Source organism: Heliangelus exortis, chromosome 1 (assembly GCF_036169615.1).
Source record: "Heliangelus exortis chromosome 1, bHelExo1.hap1, whole genome shotgun sequence".
NCBI classification, from domain to species: Eukaryota; Metazoa; Chordata; class Aves; order Apodiformes; family Trochilidae; genus Heliangelus; species Heliangelus exortis.
In genome coordinates, this window is record NC_092422.1 from 171,101,595 (window position 1) to 171,118,354 (window position 16,760).

The 16,760-nt window shown below is 43.2% G+C and overlaps 2 long non-coding RNA genes across 2 annotated transcripts in view; one reads left to right on the forward strand and one right to left on the reverse strand.

Moving 5' to 3' along the window:
- LOC139791425 (uncharacterized) overlaps positions 1–5,607 on the forward strand; it is a 30,427-nt gene extending 24,820 nt beyond the window's left edge. The window contains exon 3 of the long non-coding RNA XR_011723919.1: positions 4,024–5,607. This is a non-coding gene — a long non-coding RNA (uncharacterized lncRNA). The remainder of the gene's footprint in view (positions 1–4,023) is intronic.
- On the reverse strand, positions 1,005–9,025 carry LOC139791426 (uncharacterized). The gene is made up of 2 exons (XR_011723920.1): positions 7,272–9,025; positions 1,005–1,285 (listed from the first exon to the last, which is right to left on the reverse strand). It is a non-coding gene; the product is annotated as an uncharacterized lncRNA (long non-coding RNA).
- Positions 9,026–16,760: the final 7,735 nt, after the last annotated feature.

A 16,760-nucleotide genomic window follows, 5' to 3' on the forward strand; every position in this document is an offset into this window, starting at 1 on the left:
TTTTAATTTTTATTTGACTAGCCACCTGAGACATGGAAATTTGACATATATCCTGCAGGACCGTAGTCATAAATATTGCTGTATTTCAAACCACTGAGAATAGCGTTACTCCTATCTGTTTCCAGGGTTTTCTTTTATTCATCTTGGTTAGATATTTAATATTGCCTTTTCTTCCTGTGAGAGCTAACCTCCATCTTTCTGGTCCTCTTGTAACATGCACAAATATCAATCGCTTATCCTACTGTTCAAATTAAGGAAGAAAATTTAACTCTAGTAAGCTGATTCATTGTTTTGTGATGTTCCTCATATCCTGCTCTTGGCACTGAATGTCAAGCCAAAGTTTTGATTACTACACCTTGCTTCAGCCCACCCCACAGATGTTATTAAATCATTATTAAATCTTGCTTTATCATTTCATAACTCTTAATGCTGCATCAGTGCAGCCAGCCAGTGGGTGACCCCCTGTGATAAGCTTGCAGATTTGCAGGGAAGCCTGGACAAACCCTGGTGTTTTTAAGAATCTGGAGCTTGTTTCATTGTGCTATATTCAGCCTGTGACACCCAGCATTGCCAGCAGACTTGACAAACCCTGTGGCAGGCAGACCTTGCCGGGGACTGCATTCCTGGGGGTGCAGTTCTGCTCAGGGCTTGTCACTCCAGTGGCTGAGAGAGGCACACTGTCCCCAGGGAGCACTGGCTCAAATCTCCATGACAACAGATTTGAGATGGAGACCTGGCATACTGAGTGCTAGAAGGTCACACTGGCAAAAAAAAGAAAAAAAAAAAGAAAAAAAAAAAGAAAAAAAAAAGAAAAAAAAAAAAGAAAGAAAAAAAATTATATCAGGTGGAGGAGAAAGAGCAGCTGGGGAAGAGGTCAGGGGGCACTTTGCAGCATCTTCAATCATACTGAAGTTTGAGTTCACTGGCTCCATATGTTGAGGCTTTTAAAACAATTTTATGAGAGTTAATTGCCACAGAGAATGAATCTAGTCAAATCTTGTGCATTTCTATCTATTATTACTGTTTTATTACTGCAATGGAGAATACAGAGAGTAAAATTACATTTATTGTCCCATGGACCTTGCGATCTAAATTCAGGATGAGAGATGAGAAGCCTGGTAAACAGACAAAAGGCAGCAGTAATGAGTCCAGCTCCTTAGGATCCATTTTTCAATGCTATTCATTTTTAGATTGGTTTTCTAAGGAACTGGAGCAGTGGACTTGTAGTGGCTGCCTGTCCTCCTGTCTGCCTCCCCATCCCACACAGCCTCCTGAGGCTGTCAGGCTATTTCTAAAAAAAAAAGATATTTAAAAAAGATATTTAACTCCTACAAGAATCACAAAGTGCCAGTGACTGGTTAGGGTAGAGCAGAGAGTACTGAGGGAGTACCCCCAAATGAGGAGAGGAAAGGGTAGCTCTGCCCTCCTCCACTGCAAGAGGCATCACTCTGCTGCATGAACAGCACGTGCACTCTGGCAACCAGGCTGCACACACCTAGCTCTGACCCCACCAGAGCATATGTTGCTTCTTCTTGAGCTGCCAAAAATATAGAGGCTTAAGAGGAAAATGAAGCACTGCAGTGAGGAATTAGCGAAAACATGATGTGCAGCTGAAAGAAATGAGGAAAAGGGTAAGGGAGGCAGAGGAGATCTGGCCAGTATTACATGAGAGTGGGTGCAGAGATGATGAGGCAACTGGGATGATCGTGTGTGGGAGGATGTGAGAGGAACATGTGAAATGATCTGTGAGGAACCAGATTTTGTCCACAGAACGAGTACTTGGAATTAACTCTTGTGTGTGTGACATACCTGTGCCTGAGAAAGCCACTGGGCTGGAAAACATGGCCCCTCTGGTCCTTAATTTAGGTGGAAGGAGAGGCACGAAAGAGTCTAAAGCATCATCTGCCCCATTAGTAAGAAATACCTTCAAGGAAAGGTGAGCCCACAGAGCCTCTCAATCTCCCATTTCCCTTCTGGGGTCAATGATAAAACTGCTGAGCAGTGTAAGTGCAGAAAAAGGATTTCGGGAAGTGCTCTTAGCCCCATCTGCTACACGCAAATCCGTGAGCTTCCAGCTTTCCTCCTGCTCCCCATGCACACACACAGCTCACTGAAATGCTTCGTTCAGGCTCTGATCTGCCTGCAAATGCTTCCAGGCATCTGCTTCTGCCAAATGTAAGGGAAGTTTTCCCACAGGTATGTCTGCCATATATACTCATTATGAAAAGACAAATAAACCATAAATAGTTCATACTGTCTTCTGTGAACCTTTGTTCTCACCCGTTCTATGAGACAGCAGTAAATCTGCTGTTCCTTGCTGTAAGCAGCCTTGAATCATACCAGGCACCTGCCTGCCACCATAGGGCACAGTGAATTCCTCATTAGGTGGCACTTGTCTCTAATGAGTGTTAATTCTTTTTCTTTTAGACACCTTCATACGTGACACATGAACTAGGAAAGCCATAAGAACAGCAGAGAAGGGCATCTTTGGCCACCTTATTCTGGACAGAAGTGATACCCTACACTAAGTCCAAATTCTGATCATGGCTATTTTTGATCAATTTCATAAGATCCAGGTGTATCCCACAAGAGTAAATGATAGTGGGATTAAAAGAACAGAAGTAAAAATGACTTAGTTTATTGCATGGGGTAGGTGTTCATATGGAACATTTTATTTAAGACTATTACTTTACCATGCAAGAAAAGTGGTTCTATCTAAAGTTAGGTTTTACATTTCTGGGTTTTGCATATCTTGTATGCAAAATATTTGATGAGCACAAATGACTACACTCCAGAGAGAGCTGTGCCCTGCCAAATCATTTATTATCCCCAACTAATTTAATCTGATCATATGGAAACCATGCTGAACTCCAGAAACCTGGATGCCATCATGTGGGCAGGCTGCCATCCAGGGTAAACCAAAGACATTCTGTCCTTGGGGTGGGAAAGGTACACAGTTGGCAATAGCTCTTTAAAAAAAAAAAAAAAATCAGCATCAGGAAGTATCTTGGCCAAGAGGAACTTGGCAGAGCAGTATTTTAGCTTTGCTGAGGGACTGTGTGTGCCCATTGAAATGGTAACATCTGTGGAGGAAGGGCAGAGAGCTGGGGCACAAAGCAGTTCTATGGCAGCACTGCTTAGTCAGGGAAAGGGACTCCAAAGGGAGCCACTGGAGCCAGCTGGCTGGCTGGAGAATGGAGCAGCGACTGGGGAAGAGATCAAGAAGCTAAGGAGTGCTCCAGCATCCTCAGAACGGCAGCACCATGAATGGATGAGGATTAGGAAAGCTTGCAGTAAGAATATAGGTGGGATTTCAGGAAATATTGACCTCTTTATTTATTCTTAATTCATTAAAAATTAATTTGAGCTCATGAGCAAGCCAGTGCAATCACAGAACTCCGAAGAATCAGAAATTCAGCACAAATGAATGGGATGCAGACAGAATACTGTGCTTTTGTTGACAAAATGAGGGCAGAAATTCAATGTATTTTGTAGTGGTATGGTGGGCTCCCACTGGATTTAGCTGTGCATCTCATGAAGTTGCTCACTGTGCAGAGCACAACAAAGGCTATTATTTTGCTCTGAAATGTGTTATGGTGTGCAGAAAAGATATCTTTATAAGATATTTATTTATTTGTTCTCGGATTAAGGCAATTTTTACTTTGCCTTTACTGAACTCCAGGAAATGTATTAATTTTTCTTTCATTTACCACAGTTATCAAAGTACAGTAACTACAGAGACATTGTCAGCTATCAGCTGCAGAAAGCAAATTTCCTTCTAACCCAGCACCTCTCCTTGAACTTTCCTGGGCAATTTCCATTGTTTCACATGCACCTGCTTAAAACCCAAAATGTTCTTCTCTTTTTTTCCCCACTTGAAAGAGCCATACAAACAGCGGGGAAATTACTTCAGCAAAACCATAAAATTGACTGCTACATCAAATGCTTCCCAAAAAACAGATAAATACTTATTTTTTTTCCTTGTGGTTTTTTTTCTTTTTTTTCCCCCTTTGTGTTTTCTAGCATCATCAAGGGTGTTACATTGGTACTACAACAAAGGGCAAGACATTTGCAGGAAGCACTGCAGTTTTCAGCTGGCAATGATCCTTCTGGTGTGTATTACCATTTATGATGCTTTGCTGGCATCTAACAACCGCCTTCAGGAAGATTTACATGCTATTTTAGTTTGTTTAATTCCTCTTCACTGTTAATGTGCCTTTGTTATTGCCATGTGGAGTTCATTAACCGCACCAGAAGATGGCAGCAATGGAAACCACTTTCGTGCCTTCCATTCATAAATCACATTTCATGCTGAGCAGCAATCAGTGATAAGATGCTACCAATCGACGTTTGAAAATTGTTTTTAAAAAGCAAGAAAAACAGTCTTCACGGTTGTAGACACTGCAAAGAGATTAACAAAGCTGTGGAACTGGGAAGGAGCTATGGGCTCCCTTCCCGGGATTTGAAGGCCAGTTTTTCAATGCCTAAGTTGCAAAGACCAGAGGTAAGGATGCCAAGAAATAAAACTGTCAGAAGGCATGACTTTCCCAGGATACCAGGACCAAAAAAGACAAAAGTAGCCTTAATTCATTTGATCTCCATGGAATGCACCAAAAAGCATTTTACTTAGGAGCAGAGTAGGACTGGGGAAATTCTGTGAAGAAATCATAAAGATCACAGATATGTTTTGGGGCTGCTGGAGTTTGACTCGTGGCATTGATTCAGTGAGAAGAGGCCCTGACATTAAGCTTTTTATTGAACTGTTTTTATAAAACATGTGAAGTTAACACAAAGAGCCAGGCAGAGCACAACCTTAGATTCTCCTAAGTGAGTGTTTACACAGGCAAATTAGCATACATATTTCCCAAAGGACACGAGCATTATTAGACCTATTATGAGCTTTGCCAGCAACCACTGAGGTAAAAAAGAATCTTATTTACCCTTCTAAATATGGACCAGTCTTCAGGGCAATACAGCTGCTAAACCTATTGACATGGATGCTTGTGTTACAGTCAGGATGTGTCATGCTTGATAAATGCATAATAACCACATCTTCAGTTACAAGCTTTTGCACCTGCAATAATATGTGTTTTGTTTATTTATTGCCCAGAATAAAGAGCACACAGGGGAAATGAGCTTCATTGCTGGGGGCAGTGTGTGTGTGCTGCAGAGCAGAAGGAGCAGTGAAGTTGAGGGCCTTTCCAAAAATTCCTGGTGCTGCCCTGGGCTCTGCAGGGCAGTGATGGCAGCATCAGCACTGAGGCACTCTGCCTGGAACAGATGCTCTGATACATCCATGGCTTTCAGCACAGCTGGGGCAACTGTAGGCACATGAAAGATTTGGAGACAAAGGCTGCTGCTGATGTGCTCTCCTGAAAGGGAATTCGAGTGGTGAGAAAAGACAGAGAGCCCCTGGTTATGATTTTTGTTGAATTTGGGAATGTGAGTTGTCTTGCTTCCTTGGTGAATGGACAGGAACTCCAGTCCTGGAGAAACATCTGCTTTCAGAGTCAATGTATCCTCACAGAAAATTCTGTCACACCTAAAGCTTTGGCTGATTGCTTGGTTTAATGAGACAGTAAAGTAAATCATGTTTATGGAAATAAATCTGTCCTGTGTCGCACTCCTTTCGTATGTGATAAATTAGTTGTGACTACTGGAAACAAATGATGTTCTGAGGTTTTATGGGGCTTGTTTGACTTATAAAGGCTGATATTGCCAGAAGGAATACATGAGTTTTGTAGCTACAAGCCACTTCAACCATGGTAGAGACACACAAGCGATTTTGCCTTCTGAAAATTAAAGATCCACAGCCCTCAAGGTGTGACGAGCTCTACTGCAAAAAAAAGTCTCACTAATACTGCTCAGAGACATCCCCTGTGCAAACCAGGTCAGTGAATATTTTTGATGTAAAGAAACCTAAACTAGAAGAAGTCCAGATCAAAAGGAACTGCCTTTAGTTATACAAAAACCTGTAATTATGAGGTTAGTCAATTTGCAGAACAAAAGATCACAACCTCTGGGTTTGTACATAGTTTAATATATTCTGTGTCTGAGAGCACATGAGGAAAATGGACTTTGCATCTCTAATTATTCCTGTGGTTAGCCTGTATGAGAAGTGCCTTCTCTTAAACACTTCAAATGTAATTATGTCCTATTACTACCTGTGTCAAAAATGTTATTACAAGCTTCAGTGACTATTCATCCTACGTGGGTCTATAATAGTCTAATATGTAAATCTGTCTTGTTTCCTCATTTCTCAACTCAACTGCATTAAAAAATGCAGCCAGGTTTACATTTTCAGCATGTGATTCTACTCCTCCTGAGATGTTTACAAATAAAAAAGGAAAGGGATGGTACATGCAGCAGTACTGTATGTTATCTATAGGGTATGCCTCATCCCTCCATATATATCTTAGGTACAATTATGAGCAGACAAATTCTGTGATGCAGGAGGAGGGAAATAGTGTCTAATTGTCCTCAGAAGAGATTTTCATAATTCTGGCAAAAAAGGGCACACAGCAGTGTGGTATCACACAGAAGCATGAAGATCCTGGGCAGCAGCACCCAAGCTAGGCCTGCTATGGCTTTTTTGCTCCTTAGGCTTTGCCCTGCAGGAGGAGGAAAGAATCACAGAATCATAGAATTGGCTGGGTTGGAAGGGACCTCAGAGATCATCAAGTCCAACCCTTGATCCACTATCGCTGCAGTTACTAGACCATGGCACTGAGTGCCACATCCAGTCTCCTTTTAAATATCTCCAGGGATGGAGAATCCACCACTTCCCTGGGCAGCCCATTCCAATGCCTGATCACCCTCTCGGTAAAGAAATTCTTTCTAATGTCCAACCTAAACCTCCCCTGGCACAACTTAAGACCGTGCCCTTGAAGGCTTGTAAGCTCCATCCCTCTCCCTGCTGCAGGCTGGGTGCCTTTTCAGCTTGCAGCACAGAGCTATCTTGAGAGCTTCCTTTAAAAATGAGGTGCCCTCTGAAATGCCCCAGTTTAGATGCAGATGCACTATATAGGCTGGAATAGTGCCTAGATCTCATTGTTGCCACCAGACTAAAGAGAGCTTTCTCGAGACCTACTGGAATCTCAAAAAAAAAACCCAATAATTGACACCAAAACCCACACAAATGGAGAACAACCTAGAAGAATTACTGTGCCCTTCCCTGTAGCTTGATCGATCAAGGTAGAGCTCACCACAGCAGTGATACCATACACAATGCAATCCTTCATGTTACTGGATTGTATCTTGCAGTATCTTACCTTCTCCATTAAAGCCTTGCTCATACTGTTTTCCATCCTGAGCCTCTTGACTCTGCCCTAGAAATTTCAGACTTAGTGGAGTGGAGCTGCCAGATGTCAGGAGACCGCTCATCGGGCCTGATCCTGACCTCCAGCCACATCCAGGCTGATGTCCCAGCCTGGCCTTGGCCCATCCCCCTCCCCATGGAGATGTTTGATGGCTAGGGCTGCCAAAAAAGTAACAAAGGACTGAAGAGGGCTTTGATGCCAGCTTCTTGGAGGTGAGGATTTGGCTTTTACTGACGTTACTGGCAGGTGTGGCGAGGTGCTGGCATCAGTCGGACTGGTTTGGGATGCTGACCTCAAGGCAGAGGAATGCGGCCTGCACTGCACGGCGTGATGATCGCCTCCAACCAGCCAGCTCACCAGGCACCGCGGCTGCGGGGGTATTTCCACTGCGTCTCTTCCACTGCGTCTCTGCTGCAATATTCACGACAGCTCCCATTCCGGGGCATTGCAAACCCCCTCAGGGATGGGGAGGCAATGCCTCCCAGCTGCTGCCTGCAGGGACAGCCATCAGAGGGGACAGGGGACGGCGGGGTGGCTGCAGGGGAATCTCTGAGCCTGCAGACACACCGCGTGTTTGAGATGCTGTGTCTGTGTTCCTCAGTGCACAACGAGACTCTAGCAGGCTTTCTTTTCCATATTTTCCTCTTTTATATGAGCAAGCAAGCTGCTTAAAGATCAGGAAGACAGCATGCTTTTACCCACAGACCTCACCCAAAATGAGGGTAGGTATTTCTTGACAGCACACGTGTATTTTCCAATGGTTTCTCTGTGGATGGGGTTTTACACAACACTTCTCGTGTTAAAACTCTGCTTTTCTTAAACAACCTGCAAAAATTGCTTGCATGCCATAGTAAAACCCTGAAAGTACGAGAAGAGCAGGTGCCCAGTAAGACTAAGAGTTTGTACTGCCACATCCTCAGGGCTGAAACATGCCTGAGAGCAGATGAGAGCTGTGCAGCAGCTGGGCAGGTCAGCGTGACCAGGGTGCTGAGCACGCACCCATAAGAAGGTGACAGAGCTGGGACAGAATAGGTACTGATGTGACTGCAGTATTATAGCTTGTCACGTGTCACCGAGTAGCTGGTTGTGAAAGACACTATTTAAACAAACTGTTGTGTACATTTCCATGGCAGTACCTGTCCGCCCAGATTTTTATTTTCGAAGTGCAGCTCTTAAGCATATTTGAATGAGTCATTCTTTTTGGCCAGCACTTGCAACAACTGGAAAATATAAACATTATTGCCCTGTACATCCTCTACACACCAGAGATTGCACGGGAGTTTTCTATATGGGTTTGCATTCTATTTCTGCTCCTTTCACATCCTCTTTTTTCTATTTTCATTTGAAAATAATTCTTGTTCTTCCAGAAAGGGCTCTCTGACTCCTGCTGGACACTTGTGTTTCTCCTGGCAGTACAAAAGCCTCTCTGTATAGTTGCTTACTGAGCAGGTGGTGACTACTTAGCATCAGCAATTTGATTCTGTTAATTTTGTACGTAAGTGCTTAAAACTGTAACACAGCGTTTGCATCCAGGAGTAGGTCCTCACCTTTGGGAGCTGAAGCCAGGGCCCACAGAAACCTTCATACCCAGTTCTGCTTATTTATGTTTTCCTGTAATACGGTAACGGCACAACATTGCATTCACTTCCAGGACACTACAGGAATGTTACAGACATCCTTGGGCTGAAGCTGGATTTTGATCAGCCAGCCAGTAATAGTTGGAGCCTCTAGCTAGTGTCCAGCACTTCCAATAATAGTTGGAACTGCCCACCTCTCAGAAAATAAGTTGATAAAATCTTCTAGCATTGTGGAGATTTCAGCTCTTTTCAGTGTAAGTCCAAAGTGTCTGAGTCTGTGAAAAAGAAGGGGAGAAGGATGAGAAAGAGGGGAATCATGGTGGCCATGGGACAAGGAAAAAAGGGACACAGCATACCCAAATACAGGTGAAGCAGAAGCTCTGGAGAGAGGGAGGACATGGAGATGGTGAATAGAGTGACATGGGGAGGGAAAGTAGAGTCAGTCATTCTGTGGGGCAAACAAAGGCAGGGATTAAGAAGTATCTGGGTTGTGCCAGGACTTTGACCTTAAGGTACCACATGGTGTACAGCCTGGTATTCCCTTGCTTTAACTTAGGTAGAATAAAAGCCATGTAGCTATTGGCTCTCTTGACACCACAGAAAAAGATCACCTCTCCCTCCTTTGGAAATTACCTCTGCCACTCCTCTCCCTGGCTCACTGAAATCCAGCAACTGAAACTCTTTTCTCTCCAAGAGTGAACCACAGTTTTCAGTGTAAAGAGAAGAATGAAATCTGTATATTATTCAGATAACGGAGAATAGGACTCAGCAGGTTCCAGAAGCTGCAGTGCAACTTGCAGTGAGAAATCACCTTTCAAATAAGCAGCACTCAAGCAGCAATCAAATAATCATCTTTCAAATAAGCAGCACTTTCCACTGATGGAATGGAAATAGAGCTGCAATTACATGAGAGCTGATAACAGCTTTATTGTTACATTTCCTTCCATTTGAAAAACAAATTTATTATTAAAAATGACATCTTTCAACACTCATTATTTGGGCAGCTTGGCAAATGTATAAGCAACAAGTGGGTGACTATTCAACACAAAATGTGGACTTCCAACAGGAATTTCTTGTTCCTGGGAGCAAGCAGCCTAATGCTGCCACTAATGACCAGGCCACCAGAAACAAAAGGCTGTTAATGAAATTCAAAATTTTCATGTAATGTTGGAGGCGATAAAGAGGTTTTAAATATTGCCTAGGAAGAACTGACCATAAGGTCTAGGCTGACAGAAATAAAGTATAATTTAATAATCCATGGTGAAAAAACATGGACTTCAGGACTAACATGAATTTCAGGTCCAAACTAAGGAGTTGATGAAATGTAAATCATGGGGAGGAAGGAAATACAGTACTGAATTCAGACCTGTTTAAAGTAAACATATTGGCAAACTATTTCAGACTATTTCCAATTGGCAGAGAAGCAGGAGAGCTATTGATAACAGTGATGAGAATGTTTATCATCTGGAATACTGGCCATCTATGTTCAAGAGAGACAAATTCCCAAGGGAAACAGTGCAAAGAAAGATTTTAAGACTGGCAAGGAGATAAAACCCAACAGCATCAAAGCCTGGATTCATGCTGCCCAACTGCAGGTACTTCACAAAAATGCATAAATTAGGAGCACAGTGACCAGAGACTCCTGTAGTCAATGGAAAAAGGACATCTGTAGTCATTCAGCCTACCTAAGTTCTGACTTAGATGTTTTATTCAAATAGTTTAAGCTAACATAGGAAGAATATTGCACCAAGGAATTTGCATGGCACCTTCAAAAACAAAGGCTGAGAAAGGAACCAGCTGCTCCCAGAAGTGTAAACAGCACAGGAGAGGTGAAGGTGAGGTTTATTAGCAGGACAAGCTGATAAATGCTGGTCACAAATTAATTGCTCTGATAAGATGAAGGCCAATCTTTGGCAACACCCTTCCACATGCAGATCAGGGAATTGGAACTTGACTAGAATTAAATTGCAGCTGAATGAGTTCATTTAAGAGGTTATGTGATGAACCTACCTAGAAGAGCAAATATTTGTACTGGCAGATAAAAAAAGGTCCCTTCTCCTCTTTTGTGCTACGCTGTTTTATTTGGACTTCTGCTACTGAAGACAAACAAGACTAATCCTTTATAACTTCATCAAAAGGGACCTCTTGCAAAATGATGTGTGTCTTGGCAAAGAATTATTGGAAGGTGGTGTTGCCTTCTCATTGTTCATCTGCCTCCAGGGGAAGGACAGCAAAAGCCCTTTCCAAAAACAACCAAGAACATCTGCAGCACTGAGCATCTGAGCTACCCCTGAGCTGTATAACCTGGCAAAATGAGCACGATGCTTGTGCTTCCCAAGGCAAGGAAGGTTCCACTCTCCCAAGTGATGGGGAAATGCACGGCAAGGTGCTGTTCAGAAGGAACAGAAACACTAGGAACACGCTTCCAGTTGTCACTGGCACACGTGGCACATGTGGTGGGGGATACAACTGATGGCAGGTTAGGCCAAATTAGTGTCCTTCCACTTCATGACTGCAATGATGGGACATCATTGCCCATGGGCCAGCACCAACTGGGACACACAGTTAAAAATGTCCCAGCAAATACAAACATGGACTATGGATTGCAGTTGTGTCTCACCAAATGAGGCAGCAGAGCCCAGCCAAGTGCCTGGCAAACAGCTAGAAAAGGACAGGGAAATGTGAGCATGGAGTCATTTGGGCTAAAGCACTGACAGAAATGAGATTTGGAGTCTTGTTTCCTGCTATTTAATCCATCCTAATTTTCAGTGGAACGAGCCTCTGTACACATTGCCTGAAAATAATGGGGCAGAAACAGAGAACTAGCTGGTTTAGCTACAAATAACACTGAATATTGGCTAATCAATATTGGGTCAACAGCATTCTAATGCAATAGAAATTTGTTTGCTAAGGGGAACAAGATGTGTACTACTGATTATTGTAGCACATGCTAGGAGAAAGGGTGTGTCACAGTCTTTTAATTCTACCCAACCCTGGTACTTAGAAATTAACTTGAGAGGATGGAAGTCATTAAGATTTAAACTTGAACCTAGATTTAAAACCAAACCAACCAACCAAAAACCATCAAAAAAACCCAAAAAACACCCACCCCCTCACCCCATTTTGGAATAGCAGAAAACTGCTGGTTTCCTTCAGTAACACTTACCATCAACTCAGTGGTCACAATTAGGAAACCCAAAATTTTGCAAAACAGGCAGAGAAACAAGTGAAGCAAGACACAGACTGACAACATACAAAGACTTAAGAGGCATGAAATACTTGCTTTTACAACACAGTTTTACAAAAGCACTGATGTTCATTACTTGAAGATGTTTGTTCACTAAAGCCCCCAAAAAAACAATAAACTAATAAACAAATAAACAAAAACAGACACCCACACATTTTTTGTTACTTCTTTTTGCTTATTCCAGTAAAATGTTCTTAGCTATGGCAAAATGTTTGCAAGGGCTTTATGTTTGACAGAGTCTTATCTTTCTTTTTCCATGGGGCACAGTTACTCTATAATGCTGTTATTGTTAGGGATATGTTTGTGGCCAGTTGCTATAGACAGTGACAGTTGAAGTTCAAGCAGCCAAATGTAGGTATGAAATTAATAATGGTTTATGTACCAGACAGCTTAAGTATGCATTGCTTCTTCATGACTTTCCAGGAAAAATTCCTTCTGAGGTCCAAAAAAGTTAAGCATGAATAAATCATACATATGGAGTGAAGGATCTGCCTCAAGGAAAGGAGGTAAGTATCAGTATAATATAGATTAAATCATCCAAAATAAGTAGAGGATGAATGCAGCTGAACCCCCCTGCAGCGGAAAGTCAGGGTAGCATGTGACTGAGGATGTGCTCAGCTGCATAGCAGTCAAAGTGATTCTGTGGTTCTAAAGTCACCATATATTATACTGCATCAATTGTTAATTTAAAGAGGACTGTAAATTTGAATGAGCATGAGCCATCTTTCTTTTTATGAGCAAAGTGCAATATCTGCTGCTAGCACTGTGTATATAATAGAAACACCACGAGGGCTGTGAGAGGATGGTATCTTTTATCCATTAACTATTTTGCTGATTTGCACGGTCATGCCTCTGTCTCAGCTTGCTAAATCCAGCCATTCACCATAAATAATTGAACTTCTTCCCCGATTGCTTTCTTTTCCCTTCAGAACATCCTCTGTGTGCCCATACACACAAGGCTGTGGAAATCACAGGAACACACAGGGCTGCTTTGGCATCATCTTACAGCTCTGGACTTCAGTCAGCTGTGGTCACCAGGAGCTTCCCTCTGTGACTGAAGTTACTTCTTCAGCTAAGGCCAAAACTCCCTCAGGCTCTTCCAATAGCAAGCCTGCAGTCACATTTAATTTTGTTATGGACTTGGGGTTCTTCAGTGTACTTGGACCAAAACTGGTCAGGCTTCCAAAATATAAATAAGAAGATAAGAGGCAAATGTAAGAAAACCAAAAGGACTGCCAACCTGGATGCTGTACAACTTTTACTGCAACCTGAAATATTATGGCAGGAACTGTTTAGGCCTCCTATACATGTTCCAGCATTCCAAGGAAAAAAAGCTGCAGCTCTTGGCTTTCCTTCTCTGTATTTTTATTTGAATTTTGAGTTGCTTTGCCTAAAAGCCTGCAAGTCCCAAAGAAGCTCAGCACTGCAGCAATTACAGCTGGAACAGAGGAAGGTTGTAACTATAATTCATTACAGGCAGGTATATTTTGGGCAGTGAGGCTACACATCAATGGTGACAGCAATTGGAGCATTAAGTGTTGCAGAGTGAGGAGCTTACAGTTTCAAACTCTGAAGGCCTTACAGTCCTGGTAGGTCACTAGAAACACAGGCATTTCAGAGTCTCTGTCCAGGGTCTGCCTTATCATGGCCCATCTTCCAGCTTTGGACTCTTTTCTTGGTTCTGAGATTTTTTTGCTATTGTGGGAAAGCTGACCAGGCAATACAAGGCAACCAGCATGAGCCTGGGTTCTCTTCTTGGTCTAGAGTCATATCCTAGGTAACAGCAAAAAGAAAAAGAAATATCCAAAGGCTTTCGTCTGCAAAGACAGTAGAAGCAGCATGTGATAAGAGGAGGTTTCAGCCATCTGAAACAAGGATCCATGCAATTCCTTCATTTCTGACTTTACAGCATTTAATGGTGTAGATTGAGTATGCCTGGCCATGCCTCCAACTTCCATAAATGATGATGGTTTATATGTCTGTAAAGGAAACTCTGCCATACAAATACTTACCAAGCCACATAATACTGAGTCAGTCACATACCTATATCCCTTAGCTGTGCTCAAGTTCTTCATTAGACCTTTTCTTGGGGCCTCTGGCAGCATTAAGCTGCCTTGTGTTTTAAAAGCAGTTCTGCCATGGAGTGGTGTAGGCAAGTAGCCCTGGATCAGAGTGCTGCATGAGCAGCTGTGAGAGGACTGATTACTTTTGCTCAGGAGCTGCACTTGGATCAAAGCATTCTCCCTCAGTCCTTGCCTGAGCTATGTTACACAGACACCTGTGCCTGGCCATGTAGATACTGTCCCAGACCCTGATCCACCTGGGCTCATCTCCAATCCTTCCTGTTGCTGTGGGTTTGTCTGGTGACCATCAGACTAGTAGCTGTCTGGCCCTGGTTACTGTCACTGAAGACACTCTGATCCTGACTTGCTGACCTGGCTTTCTGCCTTGACCTCAAACCTCCTTATCACTGTAGTCACTTGGATCACTTGTAACCATCACCAGACTTGCTTTGCCCTTCTTGTTTGGGTGTTGTGGGTCTGCTCCTCCTTGGTAGTGAAGCCACTGCCATGCCTTGCTGTCACCAACTCCTCCCAGCTTGCTTTGCCACTTCATAAAACACCTTTCTCCAAAGGATGCCACCTCTCACCTACTGTTTGTATCACTGGTACCGGGGGGACCGTGACACCCAGACACCAGCAGCTCCAGTACAAGTCAGACAATGGATATACAGACTGCCAGCACCACATGACTCTCCTTTTAGCCAGAGATTTTTGTTAGAAAGCTGTTGTGAGCCAGCCTACTGGTGCCATGCACTCCTGCCAATGGGATAAATCAGGATAGTGGGCAACAAGTCAGCAACTGAGACAAAGAGTCTGTTCTGTGACACACAGATGGCAAAACTAAGCAGCTGTATGCAGCTCCTCTTGTGTGACCCCACTGACCTGTTGGCCAGATAAGCAGGGAATCTCAGTAACCTGAGGACTCTATTTCAGAAGCCCAAGTAAAGTTTAAAGTGGTCGCATACTCAAGGCAGCTGTGAGTTCTTTGGTTTTGTCACATTTTATAACTTAGTTTGGCAACCTGACCAAACTAAGTCTGTCAATACTATTCTGTACCTTAGCAGCTGCTTTTCCCACCTCAGCTCCAACATTCTCTCCCCTCCCTCTGCAGGGCTTTACCTCCACCTGTCCTGGTGAGGCCATCTTCAAACATACAAAGGCTACACACTTCATTCTTCCAGCGGATCAAGGGTTGGACTTGATGATCTCTGAGGTCCCTTCCAACCCAGCCAATTCTATGATTCTATGATACTCACACCTACACACACACACCTCTGTGTGCTGTTCCTACTCTCTGCCACATCCAAAAAGGAGTTCAGCATTAAACCCAGTCCTTGCCATCAGCCTCAGGCAGCTCTGCCATGAGGCAGGGCTAACAGCACAAAGGTGAGGATTTCACTCCAGGCCAGTCAGCCTGCCCCTCCAGGATTAATCTAGACATTAAGAGGGCCAGCAGAAAGGAAGTGGTTAGGACGTGACTGACCACACCAACATGTTATTGGCATCTCCCACCCCAAACATGCACATTGTTCAAGTTTTCTTGGCTGCCAGTAGTTGCTGTAGCTTACCCAGCACTGCTCCCTTGGTCTAATATAGCCTTGTACACCCAAGGGTACAGTTTCACCTTATTTAGCTCCAACTCCCCCACCTGCTCACCTGGAGAGCTGTCTCCTGCTCTAACATTTCATGCTGGGAACTGGTGCCTGAAACACTCCTGTACACAGGCAGTATGTACTGCCTTTTGTCTCTTTTCTGTACTTCTTAAATAGGATATGAAAAGAGTTGGCTAGAACCTTCCAGCAATTTGACTTTTCTGTGCTCGAGGGATTTTCACCAGGAAGCTCACACTGCACAGCAATGCAGAACACTGAGCTCTACCAGCACCCCAGGTGCCACAACTTCCAGCAGCTGTCATCTTCTAGCAACAGACACCACCAGTGTTTCCCCATTCAACGCCCACAAATGGGTCACTCAACCCTCCTTGCTTTATTTTTCATGTAGCATTTAAATAGATTTGTTATCAAAGTTTACCTTTCTGGAACTCTGTGTAAACACTGTTTGTATGCAAAGGGAATATAAACAGTGCAGCCATTGTTCTGGCTTATGTAACTTTTCAGCATGTTCCACAAAACTGCCTTCCCTCCCTCAAATGCTGCAGTACTGTTACAGCCCATCAGTGAGACTTCACAAACATTATTTGCATTCCAGAAACATTATAATCCAGTCTCTGGAAAGTAATGCTATCCTGTATTTATTTGAAGCTCAGCAGAAATGAGAAAAAACACACAACACTAAATTTGGATTAAAAATAGCACCATACAGACTTACAAGTCTAAAAGCTGTTACTAACAAAAATGTGACAAAAAAAAAAAAAAAAAAGTATGAAGAAGGAACCAAGCTATGCTGTATTCACAAGGTTCTAAACAAAAGGCAGAGTCGAACCCATTTGCCACTTCCTTTAAAGCGGACACGCAAAGCAGAGCTAAAGACGTCCCCGTCCACCGACAACTACTTCCTATGTCAGAACCGACCCGTTTTCGCTGCCACCGACACA